Below are 18109 nucleotides of genomic sequence, written 5' to 3' on the forward strand. Positions count from 1 at the left end.
GGGAAGTTACCCAAATATATCTACATATCTACACCCATTCAGATCTAACCCTTTTCAAGGAACTCAAATAAATCACATATTTCCACAATGTCTTTCCATTGGCCCCAGAAAGAATTTTCTAAACTGTCTGAAGATGGAATGTTTCAACTGGTTATTAAATTCTCAGTGAGACCCTAATTGTCACGAAAGCAGAGACAACATCTTTCCTCATTGGTAAAACACAAGTTTCTAGTATCATGAATAGCACATAGTAGGTACTCAATGGCTATTTGTAGAATAATTGTTAAATCCCTGGATGTGTCGAGAATATGTCAAATATCTACTAGGTAGATACCTATTCTACAGAGATTTGTCATTGAATTACATATGTTTAACTCCCAATAAATTTTAAGGGCCTTTGAAATAGTATAAAACAAATCTAATAGCCCTATATCAGGCTATCATTGTCCCAGTAGAGTCTCTTTCTCTCGAAATTAAATTCCCAATTCCTTTAACCTCCTTTTATATGTGACTTTGAATGTCTTCACCATCCAGAATCAATATAACGCTACAGTTTAGAATAAAATATGAGTATCATTTATCGCATCCTAAATAATTACAATATTGTAGACTAAGATTGCATTAGTTTCTTTGACAACAATATTTAGTCTCAACTTTGGTTGCAAGTGATAGAAAGCCAACAGAAGTGAACTTAAGCAAAAAGAAATTTACCAAAAAGATGGGGGATTTTATTTTTTTTTAAGATTTTATCTATTCATTTGACAGAGAGAGAGAGAGAGAGCAAGTACACAAGCAGGAAGAGCGGCAGGCAGAGGGAGAGGGAGAAGCATGCTCCCAGCTGAGCAGAGAGCCCGACGTAGGGCTCCATCCCAGGACCCTGGGATCATGACCTGAGCCCAAGACAGAAGCTTAACTGACTGAGCCACCCAGGTGCCCAAGACAAGGGATTTTAAAGGATGAAGGGTAAAGGAAAGGATTTTGATATAAGTTTGTACAGAGGACAATAACTGGGATTTAAAATCTTATTTAATGGCAGAGAAAGAGAAAAAAAGTCTGAAAAACCACCAGTACAAACATTAGTTCCTTCCAGGACTGAATCCTTCCAGGGCTCTCATGCCAGGAAAGATAGGGACTTGATGGGTATTGATGGGTACCATGTCTCATATCAATAACAGAAACCACCACATAGTTATAGGTGACAAATCCTGAAAAAAGACTGTGGCTGGCCAGTTTTTATCAGATGGCATCAGAGCCAGATGCCTGGGGGTAATTCATTTCAGACATGACCAACATAGGTCTAATCCTATGTATTACTGTTGTTCTCAAAGAGAAGAGGGGCTAGTCAGACAGTCATCCTAGTTGATATCTACTACGCTGTCGCATTGCTAATGTATCTTAAAACCAAGAATATTAAAACTACTAAATATTTTTCACAACTGTATCCATAGAGCCATGGCATCCCCAACTTTTCTGCACGTACGTAAAGGTAGCTTTCAGAGACCAAATTGCAGTGTTATATTTATTTTGTCTTACATTAGATTTATTAGAGGTAACTTATCTCTCAAGCCTCTTCTATTCATGTTCATTTTCCCAAAGAAATGCCAGTTCTCAAAGTGCTGGTCAAGAGGAAATATACTACACTAAAATAGGAGGATATTGTTAGGCTAATGAGGATATGGGGAAAAAAAACATTTTGTAAAAGATTTAGTATGCAAAGTATATAATTATGTCGTTATACATTGTTGTGAACATTTTGCATGCTGTGTTTTTATGGCAGAAATAGTATGAATTGAGTCAGTGGAAAGAAGTAATTTAACTTAATAAGCATGAGAAATACATTTGGTCAACAAGGTGCCTGAAAGCAAAAGCATGAGAAGCAGAGACTATACATTTAATATTTTTCTATTATGAGAGAGAGCATATTTGAGGTGGATTTTGAAAGAAATGTGTACAAAGGACAGCGATAGGATTTTAAAAATAATTGTTACAACAGTATATAAAAGACTTTAATTGCTGAGAATTTCTGAGGCATGGTGCCTACCTGTTTCTTTTAGCGGTATGGTCAGCATGAATAAGACAAATATTTGTAAATCCTCATTGGTTTTCTGGTGCTACCATTTAGCTTTTATGCAAGGGAAATGCCACAGATTGTATATGACAAAACAAGCTTTCCAAATGGCTTTAGTGAATAACTTGGATTCCCAGAAATAATAAAAGCCTGAAATCTCAGTAACTCACCCTACTCCTAGCTGTCACAGGCAAAGGTAGAATTCACCCAGAATGAGGTAGGATGGGGAATACAGAGAGGCTAAAAATATACTACTACTTCAAGACAAAATTCTTTTTAAAAATTGTTCAATATTATTAGTGGGGGTAGAATTTCTATTCTTGTAATTAAAATAGTATGTCTATTTATGCTAAAAACTATACTTGTAACATTTTTGCTTATTTAAAATTAAAATGTTTGGAATTGTGATTTTCTGAAACCACTTGTTGAAAGGTATTTTAAAGAATGAAAAATTAGACAACAAAGTAAAACACTTATTCCTGGTAAAAAATCACAATGACATGTATTTTAGTGGTTTGGAAATTTCAGTTGACTATGACAAAATACTTAGGGCATGCCAGTTGGCTCACAGTTATCAGCATAGCTTATAATGCATGATATTCAATGATGAAAATGTTCTGTATCTGTGCTATCCAGTACAGGAACCATTAGCCATATGTATCTGTTCCTCAAATGTGCATGTTGGAACTGAGAAATAGAATTTTTAATTTTACTTAATTCATAGGAAATTAAAACTAAATACCCCCGCAAGGAGGGTATTTTTATCTTAATTTCCACTAGAGGGCACTATCTACTTCAGCAGAAGTGGGAACAATGTACATTTCACCATTTTCCATCTGGTACTAGAAAACAGAATGAACAGGTACATATTTCCAATTGTCTAGAGATGTTTTAGCCTCCTTAAAAATTGGTGCTCCAAGCAACCATCCAGCTGATTTATCCCTTCACTTACAACTTCTTCTGCAGCCTCACTTCATATACTAATGTGATTAGTAGTGCTTTTATTTTTTCCCTATCTTTATTGAGTTTTATGATTTTTTTTAATTTAATTTATTTATTTGACAGAGACACAGAGAGAGAGAGAGCGAACACAAGCAGGGTGAGTGGGAGAGGGAGAAGCAGGCTTCCCGCGGAGCAGGGAGCCCGATGCGGGGCTCGATCCCAGGACCCCAGGATCATGCCCTGAGCTGAAGGCAGACGCTTAACGACTGAGCCACCCAGGCGCCCCAAGAGTTTTATGACTGACACATAAAATTATAATATATTTATATATAATATTTTCTATAAATTATAATATATATGTATTATTCATAAATTATATTTATGGTATGTAAATTCTATTATCTACTGTATGTATTTACATAATATTTGTATTATATTAAAACTGTATTTTTATATATAATATATTGAAAGTGTACAACCTGATGATATGATATACATTTCATGGTAAAATGATTAGCACAATCAAGTTAATTAAGACATCTATCACTTTACATAGTTACCTTTTTTTTGGTGAGAATTGTTAAGATCTACTCTTAACAAATTTCAAGTATACAATATAGTATTATTAACTATAATCATCATTAGATCGACAGAACTTATTCATCTCGTAACTGAAAACTTGTACCCTTTGACCAACATCTCTCATTTCCTTCAGCCCCCAGCCCCTACCAACTACCAGTCTATTCTGGTCCACCATATATGAGTTCATTTATGGACTCTCTATTTGGTTTCACTGATCTTTGTATCTGTTATTATACCAGTACCATAATATTTTGATTACTATAGTTTTGTAATACAGTTTGAAATCAAGAAGTGATCCCTCCAGCTTTGTTCTTCTTGCTCAAGATTGCTTTAGCTATTCAGGATTTCTTGTGTTTCTACATGAATTTTAGACTGTTTTTTCTATTTCTGTGAAAAATGTCATTGGAATTTTGATAGGGATTGCATTGAATCTGTAGACAACTTTGGATAGTATGGACATTTTAACAATATTAATTCTTCTGATCCACAAACATAGGATATCTTTCAGATTATTTGTGACTTCTTCAATTTCTTTCATTGATGTTTTATGGTTTTCAATGTATAAGTATTTCCCCTTCTATGTTAAACTTATTCCTAAATATTTTGGGTTTTTTTGATGCTATTTTAAATTGGATTGTTTTCCTAATTTCTCTTTCTAATAATTCATTGTTGGCATGTAGTAACACAATTGATTTTTGCATGTTGATTTTATATCCTACAACTTTATTGAATTCATTTGTAAGTCTAACAGGGTTTTTTTTTGGTAGCTTCTGTAGGATTTTCTATATGTAAGATCATGTCGTCTGAAAACAGGCAATTTTATTTCTTCCTTTGCAATTCAATACCTTTTATTTCTTTTGCTTGCCTAATTGCTCTAGCTAGAATTTATTGAATAGAAGTGATAAAAGTGGGTGCCCTTGTCTTTTTCCTGGTTTTAGATGAAAAGCATTTAGCTTGGGGCGCCTAGGTGGCTCAGTTGGTTAAGCATTCAACTCTTGGTTTTAGCTCAGGTCATAATCTCAGGGTCTGAGGATCCAGCCCCATGTCAGGCTCTGCTCAGCGCAGAGTCTGCTGGAGATTCTCTCTCTCTCCCCCTCTCCCTCTGCTCCTCCCCCTGCGCTCTCTCTCTCTCTAAAATAAATAAATAAAATCTTTTAAAAAAGAAAGAGAGAGAAGGAAAATGGGGCCCATGAGTGGCTCAGTCAGTTAAGCATCTGCCTTCTGCTCAGGTCATGATCCCAGGATCCTGGAATCGAGCCTGACAGGCTCCCTACTCAGGAGCTTGCTTCTCCCTCTCCCTTTGCCCTTCCCCCTGCTTGTGCTTGCTCTCTCTCTCTCTCTCACTCTCTCTCTGTCTCTCTCAAATAATTAAATAAAATCTTTAAAAAAAAAAAAGAAAGAAAAGAAAAGCTTTTAGCTTTTCACCTATGGGTATGATATTAGTTGTGGGCTTGTCATATATGGTCTTTGTTATGTTGAGTTTCATTCCTTCTATACCTAGTTTGTTGACAATTTTAATCATGAAAAGATGTTGAATACTTTTTCTGCATCTATCGAAATGATCATATGGTTTCTATTTTTAATTTTGTTAATATAGTGTATCACTATATTATATATGATTTACATATATTGAACCATCTTTGCATCCAGGGATAAATCCCTCTTGACCATGGTGTATGATCCTTTTAATGTGCTGTTGAATACAATTTGCTAGTATTTTGTTGATGATGTTTGCATCTATATTCATCAGGAATATTGGCCTATAATTTTCTTCTCTTGTAGTGTTCTTGTATGGCCTTGGTATTGGGGTAATGCTGGCCCTGTAATATGTATTAGGAAATGTTCCTTCCTCTTTAACTTTTTGGAAGCATTTGAGAAGAACTAGTATTAATTATTCATTAGATGTTTGGTATAATTTACTAGGGAAGACATCTCATCCTGGACTTTTCTTTTTTGGGAGATATTTGATTACAGATTCACTCTCTTTACTCATTATTGTTCTGTTCAGATGTTTTATTTATTCATGATTCAGTCTTGGTAGGTTGTATGTTTGTAGGAATTTATCCATTCCTTCTGGGTGAAACTTGTTGACATACAATTGTTTATAGTAGTCCCTTACGATCCTTTGTATTTGTGTGGTATAAGTTGTAATATCTCCTCTTCCATTTGTGATTATATTTACTTGAGTCACTTTTCTTTTTTTTTCTTAGTCTAGCTAAATGTCTATTTAAAAAAAAAAAAATTCTTAGTTTTATTGATCTTTTCTATTGTCTTTCTAGTCTCTATTTCATTTCTTTCTCCTCTGAACTGTGTTAGTCCCCTCCTTCTATAAACATGGGACCTAGTTTGTTCTTTTTTTAGTTGGTTGAGGTGTAAAGTTAGATTGCTTATTTGAACTTTCCTTTTCTTAATGTAAGCATTTATCGCTATGAACTTCTCTCTTAGAACTGTTTTTGCTCATTCCATAAGTTTGGTATGTTAGGTTTCCATTTTCATTTGTCTTCGGACGAGATTTTATTTTCAAGCAATCTCCACACCCAGTGTGTTGGTTGTGATCTCTCCTCTTTCATTCATGATTGTATTTATTTGGGTCTTTTCTCTTTTCTTTTTGATAAGTCTGGCCCAGGGTTTATCAATCTTATAATTCTTTCAAAGAACCAGCTCCTAGTTTCATTCATCTGTTCTACTGTTCTTTTCGTTTCTATTTCATTGTTTTCTGTTCTAATCTTTATTAATTTCCTTGTCCTCCTGGAATTAGGCTTTATTTGCTGTTCTTTCTCCAACTCTTTTAGGTATAAGGTTGGGTTGTATATTTGAGACCTTTCTTGTTTCTTGAGAAAGGCTTGTAGTGCTATATACTTCCCTCTTTGGACCACCTTTGCTGCACCCCAAAGATTTTGAACAGTTGTGTTTTCATTTTCATTGGTTTCCATGAATTTTTTAAATTCTTCTTTAATTTCCTGGGTGACCCATTCATTCTTTAGTAGGACACTCTTTAACCTCCATGTATTTGAGTTCCTTCCAAATTTCCTCTTGTGACTGAGTTCAAGTTTCAAAGCATTATGGTCTGAAAATACGCAGGTCATAATCCCAAACTTTTGGTACCTGATTTGTGACCCAGTATGTGAACTTCTGGAGAATGTACCATGTGCACTCAAGAAGAATGTGCATTTTCTTGCTTTTGGGTGGAATGCTCTGAATATATCTGTGAAGTCCAACTGGTCCAGTGTGTCATTCAAAGCCCTTATTTCCTTGTTGATCTTCTGCTTAGATGATCTGTCCATTGCAGTGAGGGGGGTGTTAAAGTCCCCTATGATTATTGTATTATTATTGGTGTGTTTCTTTGATTTTGTTATTAATTGGCTTATATAACTGCCTGTTCCCATGTTAGAGGCATAAATATTTACAATTGTTAAATCTTCTTGTTGGATAGACCCTTTAATATGATAAAGTGTCCTTCCTTTTTTTAAAAAAGATTTTTTACTTATTCATTTGAAAGAGAGAGAGAGTGAGCAAGAGCATGAGCAGGAGGGAGGGTCAGAGGGGGGGTCAGAGGGAGAGGGAGATGCAGACTCCCCACTGAACAGGGAGCCTGATGCGAAACTCAATCCCAGGACCCTGGAATCATGACCTGAACCAAAGGCAGATGCTTAACCAACTGAGCCACCCAGGTGCCCCTATGGTATCTTTCTTCATTGTTTATTACAGTCTTTGGTTTAAAACCTAATTTCTCTGTTATAAGGACTGCTACCCCAGCTTTCTTTTGATGACCATTAGCATGATAAATGGTTTTCCACCCCCTCACTTTCAATCTGGAGGTGTCTTTGGGTCTAAAATGAGTCTCTTGCAGACAGCATGTCAATGGGTATTGCTTTTTTTATCCAATCTGATACCCTGTGTCTTTTGATTGGAGTATTCGCACTAACATTCAGAGTAACTATTGAAAGATATGAATTTAGTGCCATTGTATTACTATAAAGTCACTGTTTCTGTATATTGTCTTTGCTCCTCTGGTCTATGTTATTTTGGGGCTCTCTCTTTAACATTTCTTTCAGGGCTGGTTTAGTGATCACAAATTCTTTTAGTTTCTGTTTGTCTTGGAAGCTCTTTAATCTCTCCTTCTATTCTAAATGACAGCCTTGCTGGATAAAGTCTTCTTGGCTGCATATTTTTCTTGTTTAGCACCCTGAATATATCATGCCAGTCCTTTCTGCCTGCCAGGTCTCTGTGGATAGGTCTGCTGCCAGCCTTATATTTCTACACTTGTAGGTTAAGGACCTCTTGTCCTGAGCTGCTTTCAGGATTTTCTCTTTGTCTCTGAAATTTACAAGCTTTGCTGTTATGTGTCGAGGTGTTGACCTATTTTTATAGATTTTGAGGGGGGGGTTCTTTGTGCCTCCTGGACTTGAATCCCTATTTCCTTCCCCAGATTAGGGAAGTTCTCAGCTATAATTTGCTCAAATATATCTTCTGCCTCTCGCTCACTCACTCTCTCTCTCTCTCCTCTTCTGGGATCCCAATTATTCTAATATTGTTTCACTTTATGGTTTCACTTATGTCTCAAATTCTCCCCTCATGATCCAGTAGTTGTTTATCTCTCTTTTTCTCAGCTTCTTTATTCTCCATCATTTGGTCTTCTATACCACTAATTCTCTCCTCTGCCTCATTTATTCTAGCAGTTAGAGCCTCCATTTTTTATTGTACCTCATTAATAGCCTTTTTGATTTTGACCTGATTAGGTTTTAGTCCTTTTATTTCTCTAGAAAGGGATTCTCTAGTGTTGTCTATGCTTTTTTAAAGCTAATATCTTTATAATCGTTATTCTGAACTCTAGTTCCAACGTCTTACTTATGACCATATTAATGAGGTCCCTGGCAGTCAGTACTGCCTCTTGTTCTCTCTGGCGGTATTTCCATCTTGTCATTCTTGCAAAAAGTGGTCACTTTTCTATTTGCAGAATTGCAGCAATTCTTTTCTTAGAGCTCCAGTTGACTTCACAGGTGTTCAGAATGATTTGATAGCTATCTAGCTGAATTCCAAGGACCAGACAAAACTAGGGTCCCCTACTCCTCTGCCATCTTCCTCCTCTCTCAAGTTTGCTTCACTTAAACAAAATTTAAGATTACATTTTCATCTAGAATTTTTTCAGTTTTTAATATACTGTTATCATGAATTTCCAAGAAGAAATTTACTATTTAGAATTTTCTAAGCTTATTTGACTACAGAATCTTTTTTAATGCAACACAAATTAACATCTACCTGACCCACTGTTTTCCACGAAGCATGTTTGGAAGGCATGAGAAGAATTTTTCCAAGATAGAATTGATTGATTAATGATTACCCTTCAGACATGTTCATTAAACACCATTATGTGTCCACATTTTGTTGTTGCATCCATCCCATAAATCTCCATGTGGCTCTTAAAGATTGTCCTCCTAAGTTGTTTTTCTCTTGAATTATTTTTCTTATATTTATTGATACATGCAATTCAGTCAACCCACTTATTGAACACCTACTACAGGGCAGACACTTTTGTAGGTGCTGGATATATTATAGTAAACAAAACATGCAATGATTTCTACTCTCTCACATCCTAGTGGGGGCAGATAAATAAAAAAGTAAAACATGGAATGGCAGAGGTTAATGAGCATTATGAAAAAAAAATAAAGTGAGGAATGAAAAGCACTTGCAATTTAAATATAGTGGATCAGGGAAGGTCTCACTGAAAAGGTTTCATTTCAGTGAAAACTGAAGAAGGCAACAGAGGGAGTCATGCATATATTTGGTGAAAGAAACTTCCAGGCAGAGATAAAAGTAGAAACAACTGAAATGAAAGTACACCTTGCATTCTTGAGAAGGCTTAAGATGGCTGAGCAGAGTGAGCAAATAAGTGGGTCCTGAGACAAGAAGTTAGAGAGATATTAGGAGTCAAATCCTGTAGGGCCTTCAAGAAGCCCTTTTAAGGATTTGACTTTTATTCTGAAGAATATGGAAAGTCATTCAAAGATTTAAGTAGAACAACATGATCTGATTTATATTTTCATAGAATCCTGTGTTGCAAATAGACTATGTGGGATGAGGTGGGGGATATGAGTGAAATCAGAAAACCCGTTTAGGGAGCTATTGTCATCCCATTGTGAGACCAGAGGTGGATCAGACCAGAATGATACCAGAGCATGTGAAGAGAGGTAATCCTAGATTTATTTTGGAGTTTAGAGCTGTCATGACTACTGATGAATTGCATGTAATGACTTTTGCTGCCCTGCACTAGATTTTTTTCTGTTTTAGAAATTATGCACATATTTCTTTAACAAGGTAGAGAACAAAAAAGAATTTATCAATTATCTTTTCACCCCTACTCCACCTTAAAAAAAACAAAAAAGATGAAATCTACATTTTAATTTTTTCCCTTCTCTCTGGTGTAAAGTTAGATTTCCTAGAATCAGAACCTGCAGCAGGAAACTGTGGGGAAATGATTCCCTGAGGGAATGCTCTCAGGAGAACATGTGAGGAAAGCAGGATAGGGCAGGAGAGGAAGCTGTCTCAGCTGGACACTAGCTTCAGCCTGGTCCCATAGAGGCTCTAGAGCAAGAAGTATACCACAGAGTTGTTTCTACCTTGAGGCAAGGGGGTTGGCCTTTTATACCCACTGAGAGTTAGATAGGAGGCACAAGGCATAACCTCAACCAACAATATCCCCTACACCCCACCCCCCATTTTTTCCCTAGAATAACTTGTTTAGATCCAGATCATCATTTCATTATCCTTTCATTATTTGTATCATAGAATCATTTCCTTTTCTCTGAATTATATATTTTTTGTGCCTTGTCCAGATTCCCTTCACCAGCTGCTCTGAGTTTTGACTCTAATATCTTATAGCCACAGCTTTCTCCAGAGGATTTCTCTCAGCTGATGACTGCTAACTTCCCAGGAGATGCCTATTACCCCTTGCTCAGCAGTGGCAGCCTTTAGCCAATGACTAACACAAAATACAAAAGCCCATCCCCTTTGCCTCAAGGTAGGAAAACTATGTGGAGCCATTTAAACTACAGACCTCCTCATGTAATATGGCTTAGACTAAACTTTAGCTAAATTCACATCTTTGACTTCCTCCCCTGCCCTATCTTGCTTGCTTCATTTTCTTACAGGCTTTTCTTGAGAACACTTTCTCAATAAATCGTGTGTAGAAGAATCCCCATCTCAGGCTCTGCTCCTGAGGACTTGTACCTAAGGAATGGAAACTTTTTATCTAATTAGGTGGGAAACACCATAGCAATGTATAATGGCATCATCCATTTAAAAAATAAAAGAACAGGCTCTCCTTTAAATAAGAAAGTTTACATTGTTCTACTTCCTTTGAATTTTATCCTAACACATTACATTTTATACCTAAGAGTCTTTCACTTGTCCATTACATTGTTCTCTGAAAAAAAAACAGATGAATATATTTACAAGAGATAAAGAAGGGCACTATATCATAATAAAGGGAACTATCCAACAAGAAGATTTAACAATTGTAAATATTTACACCCCCAAAATGGGAGCACCCAAATATATAAAACAATTAATAACAAACATAAAGGAACTCATTGATAATAATGCAATAATAGTAGGAGACCTTAATACCTTAATATATCAATGGACAGATCATCTAAGCAGAAAATCAATAAGGAAACAATGGCTTTGAATGGCACACGGGATCAGATGGACTTAACAGATACATTCAGAACATTTTATCCTAAAGCAACAGAATACACACTCTTTTCAAGTGTACATGGGACATTATCCAGAGTAGATCACATACTAGGTCACAAATCAGGCCTCAACAAATACAAAAAGACTGAGATCATACCTTACGTATTTTCTGACCTCTGTGCTATGAAACTCGAAGTCAATCACAAGAAAAAAATTGGAAAGACCACAAATACATGGAAGTTAACAACATGACATTAAAGAATTAATGGGTAAATCAGGAAATCAAAGAAGAAATTAAAAAATACATGGAAGCAGGGGAACCTGGGTGGCACAGTTGGTTACACATCCAACTCCTGGTTTGGGCTCAGGTCATGATCTCAAGGTCATGAGATGGAGCCCTGTGTCGGGCTCCATGCTCAGTGCATAGTCTGCATAAGATTCTTTCTCCCTCTCCCTCTACCCTTCCCCCACTCTAAAAATAAATAAATAAATCTTTTTTAAAAATTCATGGAACCAAATGAAAATAAAATCCTGGTCGTCCAAAACCTTTGGGATGCACCAAGAATGCTCATAAGAAGGAAGTATATAGCAATACAGGCCTACCTGAAGAAGCAAGAAAAATCTCAAGTAAACAATCTAACCTTACACCAAAAGGAGCTATAAAAAGAACAACAAATGAACCTAAAGCCAGCAGAAGAAGGATAATAAAGATTAGAGCAGAAATAAATGATATAGAAACTTAAAAAACCAAAGAACAGATCAATGAAACCAGGAGCTGGTTCTTTGAAAAAATTAATAAAATTGATAAACCCCTAGCCAGACCTACCAAAAAGAAGAGAGAAAGGATCCAAATAAAATCATAAATGAGAGAGGATAAATAACAACCCACACCACAGAAATACATAAAATCATAAGAGAATATTATGAAAAATTATGTGCCCCCAAATTGGGCAATCTGGAAGAAATGGATAAATTCCCAGAAACATATAAACTGCCAAAACTGAAACAGGAAGAAATAGAAAACTTGAACAGACCAATTAACCAACAAAGAAATTGAATCAGCAATCAAAAATCTCCCAACAAACAGAAGTCCAGGACTACATGGCTTCACAGGGGAATTCTACCAAACATTTAAAGAACAGTTTAGACTATGGACCTGAGAAACAAACAGGGTTTTAGAAGGGAGGGGGGAGGGGGAATTGGTTAGCCTGGTGATGGGTATTAAGGAGGGCACGTACTACATGGAGCACTGGGTGTTATACGAAAACAATGGATCGTGGATCACTACATCAAAAACTAATGATGTATTGTATGATGACTAGCATAACATAATAAAATTAAAAACTACAAAAAATAAAAAAATAAATAAAGAACAGTTTAATACCTATTCTCAAACTGTTCCAAAAAGTAGAAATGGAAGGAAAACTTCCAAACTCATTCTAAGAGGCCAGCATTACCTTGATTCCAAAACCAAAGTCCCCTAAAAAGAGAGAATTACAAGCCAATATCCCTGATGAACACTGATGCAAAAATTCTCAAAATACTAGGAAATTTAATCCAACAGTACATTAAAAGAATCATTCACCATGATCAAGTGGGATTTATTCCTGGACTGCAAATCTGCTTCAGTATTCACAGATGAATCAACGTGATACACCACATTAATAACAGAAAGGATAAGGACCATATGATCCTCTCAATAGATGCAGAAAAAGCATTTGACAATGTACAATATCCATTCATGATAAAAAACCTCAAAAAAGTAGGGATAAAGGGAACATACCTCAACATCATAAAGGCCATGTACAAAAGACCCGCAGCTAATATTATCCTCAATGGGGAAAAACTGAGAGCTTTTCTTCAATGGTCAGGAACAAGACAGGGTTGTCCACTCTCACCATTATTATTTAACATAGTACTGGGAGTATTAGCCTCAGTAATCAGACAACAAAAAGAAATAAAATGAATCCAAATCAGCAAGGAAGAAGTCAAACTTTCACTATTCACAGATGACATGATACTCTATGTGGAAAACTGGAAAGACTCTGCCAAAAAATTGCTAGAACTAATTATACGAATTCAATAAAGTCGCAGGATACAAAATCAATGTACCGAAATCTGTTGCATTTCTATACAGCAATAATGAAGCAGCAGAAAAAGAAATCAAGGAATTGATTCCATTTACAATTGCACCAAAAACCATAAGATACCTAGGAATAAACCTAGAGTTAAAAGATCTGTACTCTGAAAACTATAGAACACTTATGAAGGAAATTGATGATGACACAAAGAAATGGAAAAACATTCTATGCTCATGGATTGGAAGAACAAATATTGTTAAAATGTCTATACCACCCAAAGCGATCTACACATTTAATGCATCCCTATCAAAACACCAACAGCATTTTTCACAAATCCTAAAATTTATATGGAACCACAAAAGACCCTGAATAGCTAAAGCAATCTTGAAAAAGAAAAGCCCCAAAGCTGGAGGCATCATAATTCCGGACTTCAAATGATATTACAAAGTTGTAGTTATCAAGACAGCACGGTACTGGCACAAAAATAGACACATATATCAATAGAACAGAATTGAAAACCCAGAAATGGACACACAACTATATGGTCAACTTATCTTTGAGAAAGCAGGAAAGAATATCCAATGGAAAAAAGTCTCTTCAACAAGTGGTGTTGGGAAAATTGGACAGCCACATGCAGAAGAATGAAACTGGACCACTTTCCTACACCACACACAAAAATAAATTCAAAATGGATGAAAGACCTAAATGTGAGACAGGAAACCACCAAAATCCTAGAGGAGAACACAGGCAGCAACTTCTTTGACCTCAGTCGTAGCAACTTCTTACTAGACATGTCTCTGGAGGCAAGGGAAACAAAAGCAAAAATGAACTACTGGGACTTCATCAATATAAAAATATTGTGAAGGACACAATCAGCAAAACTAAAAGGCAACCTTCGGTATGGGAGAAGATATTTGCAAATGACATATCTGATAAAGGGCTATTAAAGAACTTATAAAACTCCACACTCCAAAAACAAATAATCCAGTTAGAAAATGGGCAGAAGACATGAAGAGACATTTTTCCAAAGAAGACATACAGAGGACTAACAGACACATGAAAAGATACTCAACATCACTCATCATCAGGTAAATACAAATCAAAACTACAGTGAGATATGACCTCACACTTGTCAAAATGTCTAAAATTAACAACAGGTGTTGGCGAAGATGTGGAGAAAGGGGAACCCTCTTACACTGTTGGTGGGAATACAAACTGGAGCAACCACTCTGGAAAACAGTATGGAGGTTCCTCAAAAAGTTAAAAATAGAACTACCGTATGATCCAGTAACTGTACTACTAGGTACTTACCCAAAGGATACAAAAATACTGATTCAAAGGGATACATGCACCCCAATGTTTCTAGCAGTATTATAACAATAGCCAAATTAAGGAAAGAGCCCAAATGTCCACTGACTGATGAATGAATAAAGAAAAGGTGGTATATATACAATGGAATGTTACTCACCTATAAAAAAGAATGAAATCTTGCCATTTGCAGTGACATGGATGAAGTTAGAGAGTATTATGCTAAGCAAAATAAATCAGTCAGAGAATGACAAATACCATATGAGTTCACTCATTTAAGAAATGAAACAAATGAACAGAGGGGGGTAAAAAAAAGAGAGGCAAATCAAGAAACAGACTCTTTTATAGAGAATAAACTGATGGTTACCAGAGGGGAAGTGGATGGGGAGATGGGTTAAATAGGTGATGGGTATTAAGGAGGGCACTTATTGTGATGAGCACTAGGTGTTGTATGTAAGTGATGAATCACTAAATTCTACACCTGAAACTAATATTACACTGTATGTTAACTAGCTTGAATTTAAATAAAAACTTGGAGAAAAATGAATAAAAGATTGATATTAGATATGAAAAAAGAAATTTTACATTGCTCTACTTCCTTTGAACTTTATCATAACACATTACATTTTATGCCTACATCTTACTTGTCAGTTACATTCTTCTCTGAGAAAAAGAAAGATGAATATACTTTTATTTTCTGTATCTATAATACTCCAAGTATAAAATTTTCTTCTGAAATAAATCATTCTTGCAAATAATATTAATAATAAAATTGATGAAACATTATAAATTTTTTACAGATTTTAAAAAATCAATATTATATATAAAAAGTCAATTTTTACTGGAAATACATTAACAAGATGAGTAAGATATTTCTTAATCAGTTCCAGTATCCGTGGATAATTCTTACTTACTACTAAAATGAAAAAAATGCCCAGCAGCAATTCTGTTCCTATTTTTGTAACTGTTGTTTTAATAGATGTAAGAGATAAGCTACCTCATTCAAATAAAAAAATGAGAATGGGATTGGAACAATCTTTTTTACTGAAGTATAATTAACATTCAGTGTTATATTAGTTTCAGATGTACAGTATGATTCAACAATTCTATAAATTTGCTGGTGCTCATCAAGACTAAGTATACTCTTGATCCTCTTTACTTCACCCATCCCCCCACCCACCTCCCCTCTGGCAACAACCAGTTTGTTCTCTGTATTTAAGACTCTCTTCTTTTGTTTGTCTCTATTTTCTTTGTTTGTTCATTTGTATTGTTTCTTAAATTCCACATGAGTGAAATCATATGGTATTTTTCTTTCTCTGTCTGACTTATTTCACTTAACATTATATCCTCTAGATCCATCCATGTTATTACAAATGGCAAGATTTCATTCTGTGTTATGGCTGAGTAATATTCCATTGCATATATATACCACATCTTCTTTATCCATTCACTGATCAATGGACACTTGGGTTACTTCCATATCTTGGCTATTGTAAATAATACTAAAATAAATACAAATATGCACATATTTTTTGAATTCGTGTTTTTGGTTTCTTTGGGTAGACACCCAGTAGTAGAATTACTGGGTCATAAGGTAATTCTATTTTTAATTTTTTGAAAAAATCTCCATACTGTTTTCCATAGCAACTGTACCAATTTACATTCCTACCAACAGTGCATGAGGGTTCTTTCTTCTCCACATCCTCACCAACACTTATTGCTTATCTTTTGATTCTAGCCATTCTGACAGGTGTAAGGTGATATCTCATTTTGGTTTTACTCTGCATTTCCCTGATGTTGAGATGTTGAGCATCTTTTCATGTGTCTGTTGGCCAGTTGTACGTCTTCTTTGGGAAAAAAAAAAAAAAGTCTATTCAGGTCCTTTGCCCATTTTTTAGATTTTTTTTTTTTTTTATTTAGGGGGAGAGAGAGAGCAGGGGGAGGGTCAGAGGAAGAGGGAGGGAGAGAATCTCAAGCAGACTCCACACCAAGCAAGGAGCCTGATGCAGGGCTCTATCCCACAACCCTGAGATCATGACCTGAACCAAAATCAGGAGTCAGATGCTTAACCAACTGAGCACCCAGGTGCCCCTCTGCCTATTTTTTAATTGATTATTTGCGTTTTTGGTGTTGAGTTATATAAGTTCTTTATATATTTTGGATAGTAACCCCTTATTGGATATATCATTTGCAAAAACCTCCCATTCAGTAGGTTGCCTTTTTGTTTTGTTGATGGTTTGTTTGCTATACAAAAGCTTTTTATTTTGGTGTAGTCCCAATAGTTTAATTTTGCTTTTCTTACCCTTGCCTGAGGAGACATATCTAGAAAAATGTTTCTATGGCTGATTTCAACTAAATTACTGCCTGTTTTCTCCCAGGATTTTTGTGGTTTCAGGTGTCATATTTAGGTCTTTAATCCATTTTGAGTTTACTTTTGTGTATGGTGTATGATAGTGTTCCAGTTCATTCTTTTGCATGTAGCTGTCCAGTTTTCCTAGGACCATTTGTTGAAGGGTGAATGGAAGAAGTTTTATCATAGCAATATCACAATTCTTTGAACTGCTTCTGAGTTAAATGCCAGAAAGCACTTGGTGATCTAGCTTCAATAACACATTTTAATAATTTGAGTAGCATCTTGATAAAGTCCTTTTTCAACTTTGTTGAAAACAATAATAATAATTTGACTTACCACAGATTTTTTTTAAAGATTTTATTTATTTATCTGGGAGAGAGAGAGCACAGAGGGAGAAGGAGATGCAAGCTCCCCGCTGAGCAGAGAGCCTGATGTGGGTCTCGATCCCAGGACCCTGAGATCATGATCTGGCTTAACTGACTGAGCCACCCAGGTGCCTTTGCCACAGATTTTTCAACACAATATCTAGAGATTTTCTTTCTCAATACCAGCAACAAAAAGTCCAAATAACTCTTGGCATCCCAAAGGTTTTTGACTCTAAAAGGAATGAACCACAGTAAATAAAAGATATTCTTTGCTTCCAAAATGACTCTATTTTTCCTCAGATATGCTGGGATTTACATTGAGTCAATTTGGGTGCATGGTATTTTGAAACGCTTTTTCCAGGTTGGAGTCAACTAATCACTTTTCTGCCTAAACGAATCTTGCATTTATATTTCAAATTCTCAATCGGCTCTAGATATAACTCTAGAGATATTTTAATGTCTTTCCTCGAGCATGTAAATTCCTCTCATGCTTAAGATGGCCACAACTCTTAAGTTGTGTTAATGACAGTGAGCACAAAATAAAATGTAATTATAAAACTACATATAGATGTGTGAAAAAGATGAGGTCATCAATTTGTAGAATTTGCAGGATTTGCATGGATTAGATTTAAAAGATAGAGTAAAATAAGTATCTATTTTCAGAGAGGACCACAAAAGGGCTTTCGATTTTTGTTTTATCCGTCAATCTTTGTCC

Source organism: Halichoerus grypus, chromosome 11 (genome assembly GCF_964656455.1).
Source record: "Halichoerus grypus chromosome 11, mHalGry1.hap1.1, whole genome shotgun sequence".
Lineage (NCBI taxonomy): Eukaryota > Metazoa > Chordata > Mammalia > Carnivora > Phocidae > Halichoerus > Halichoerus grypus.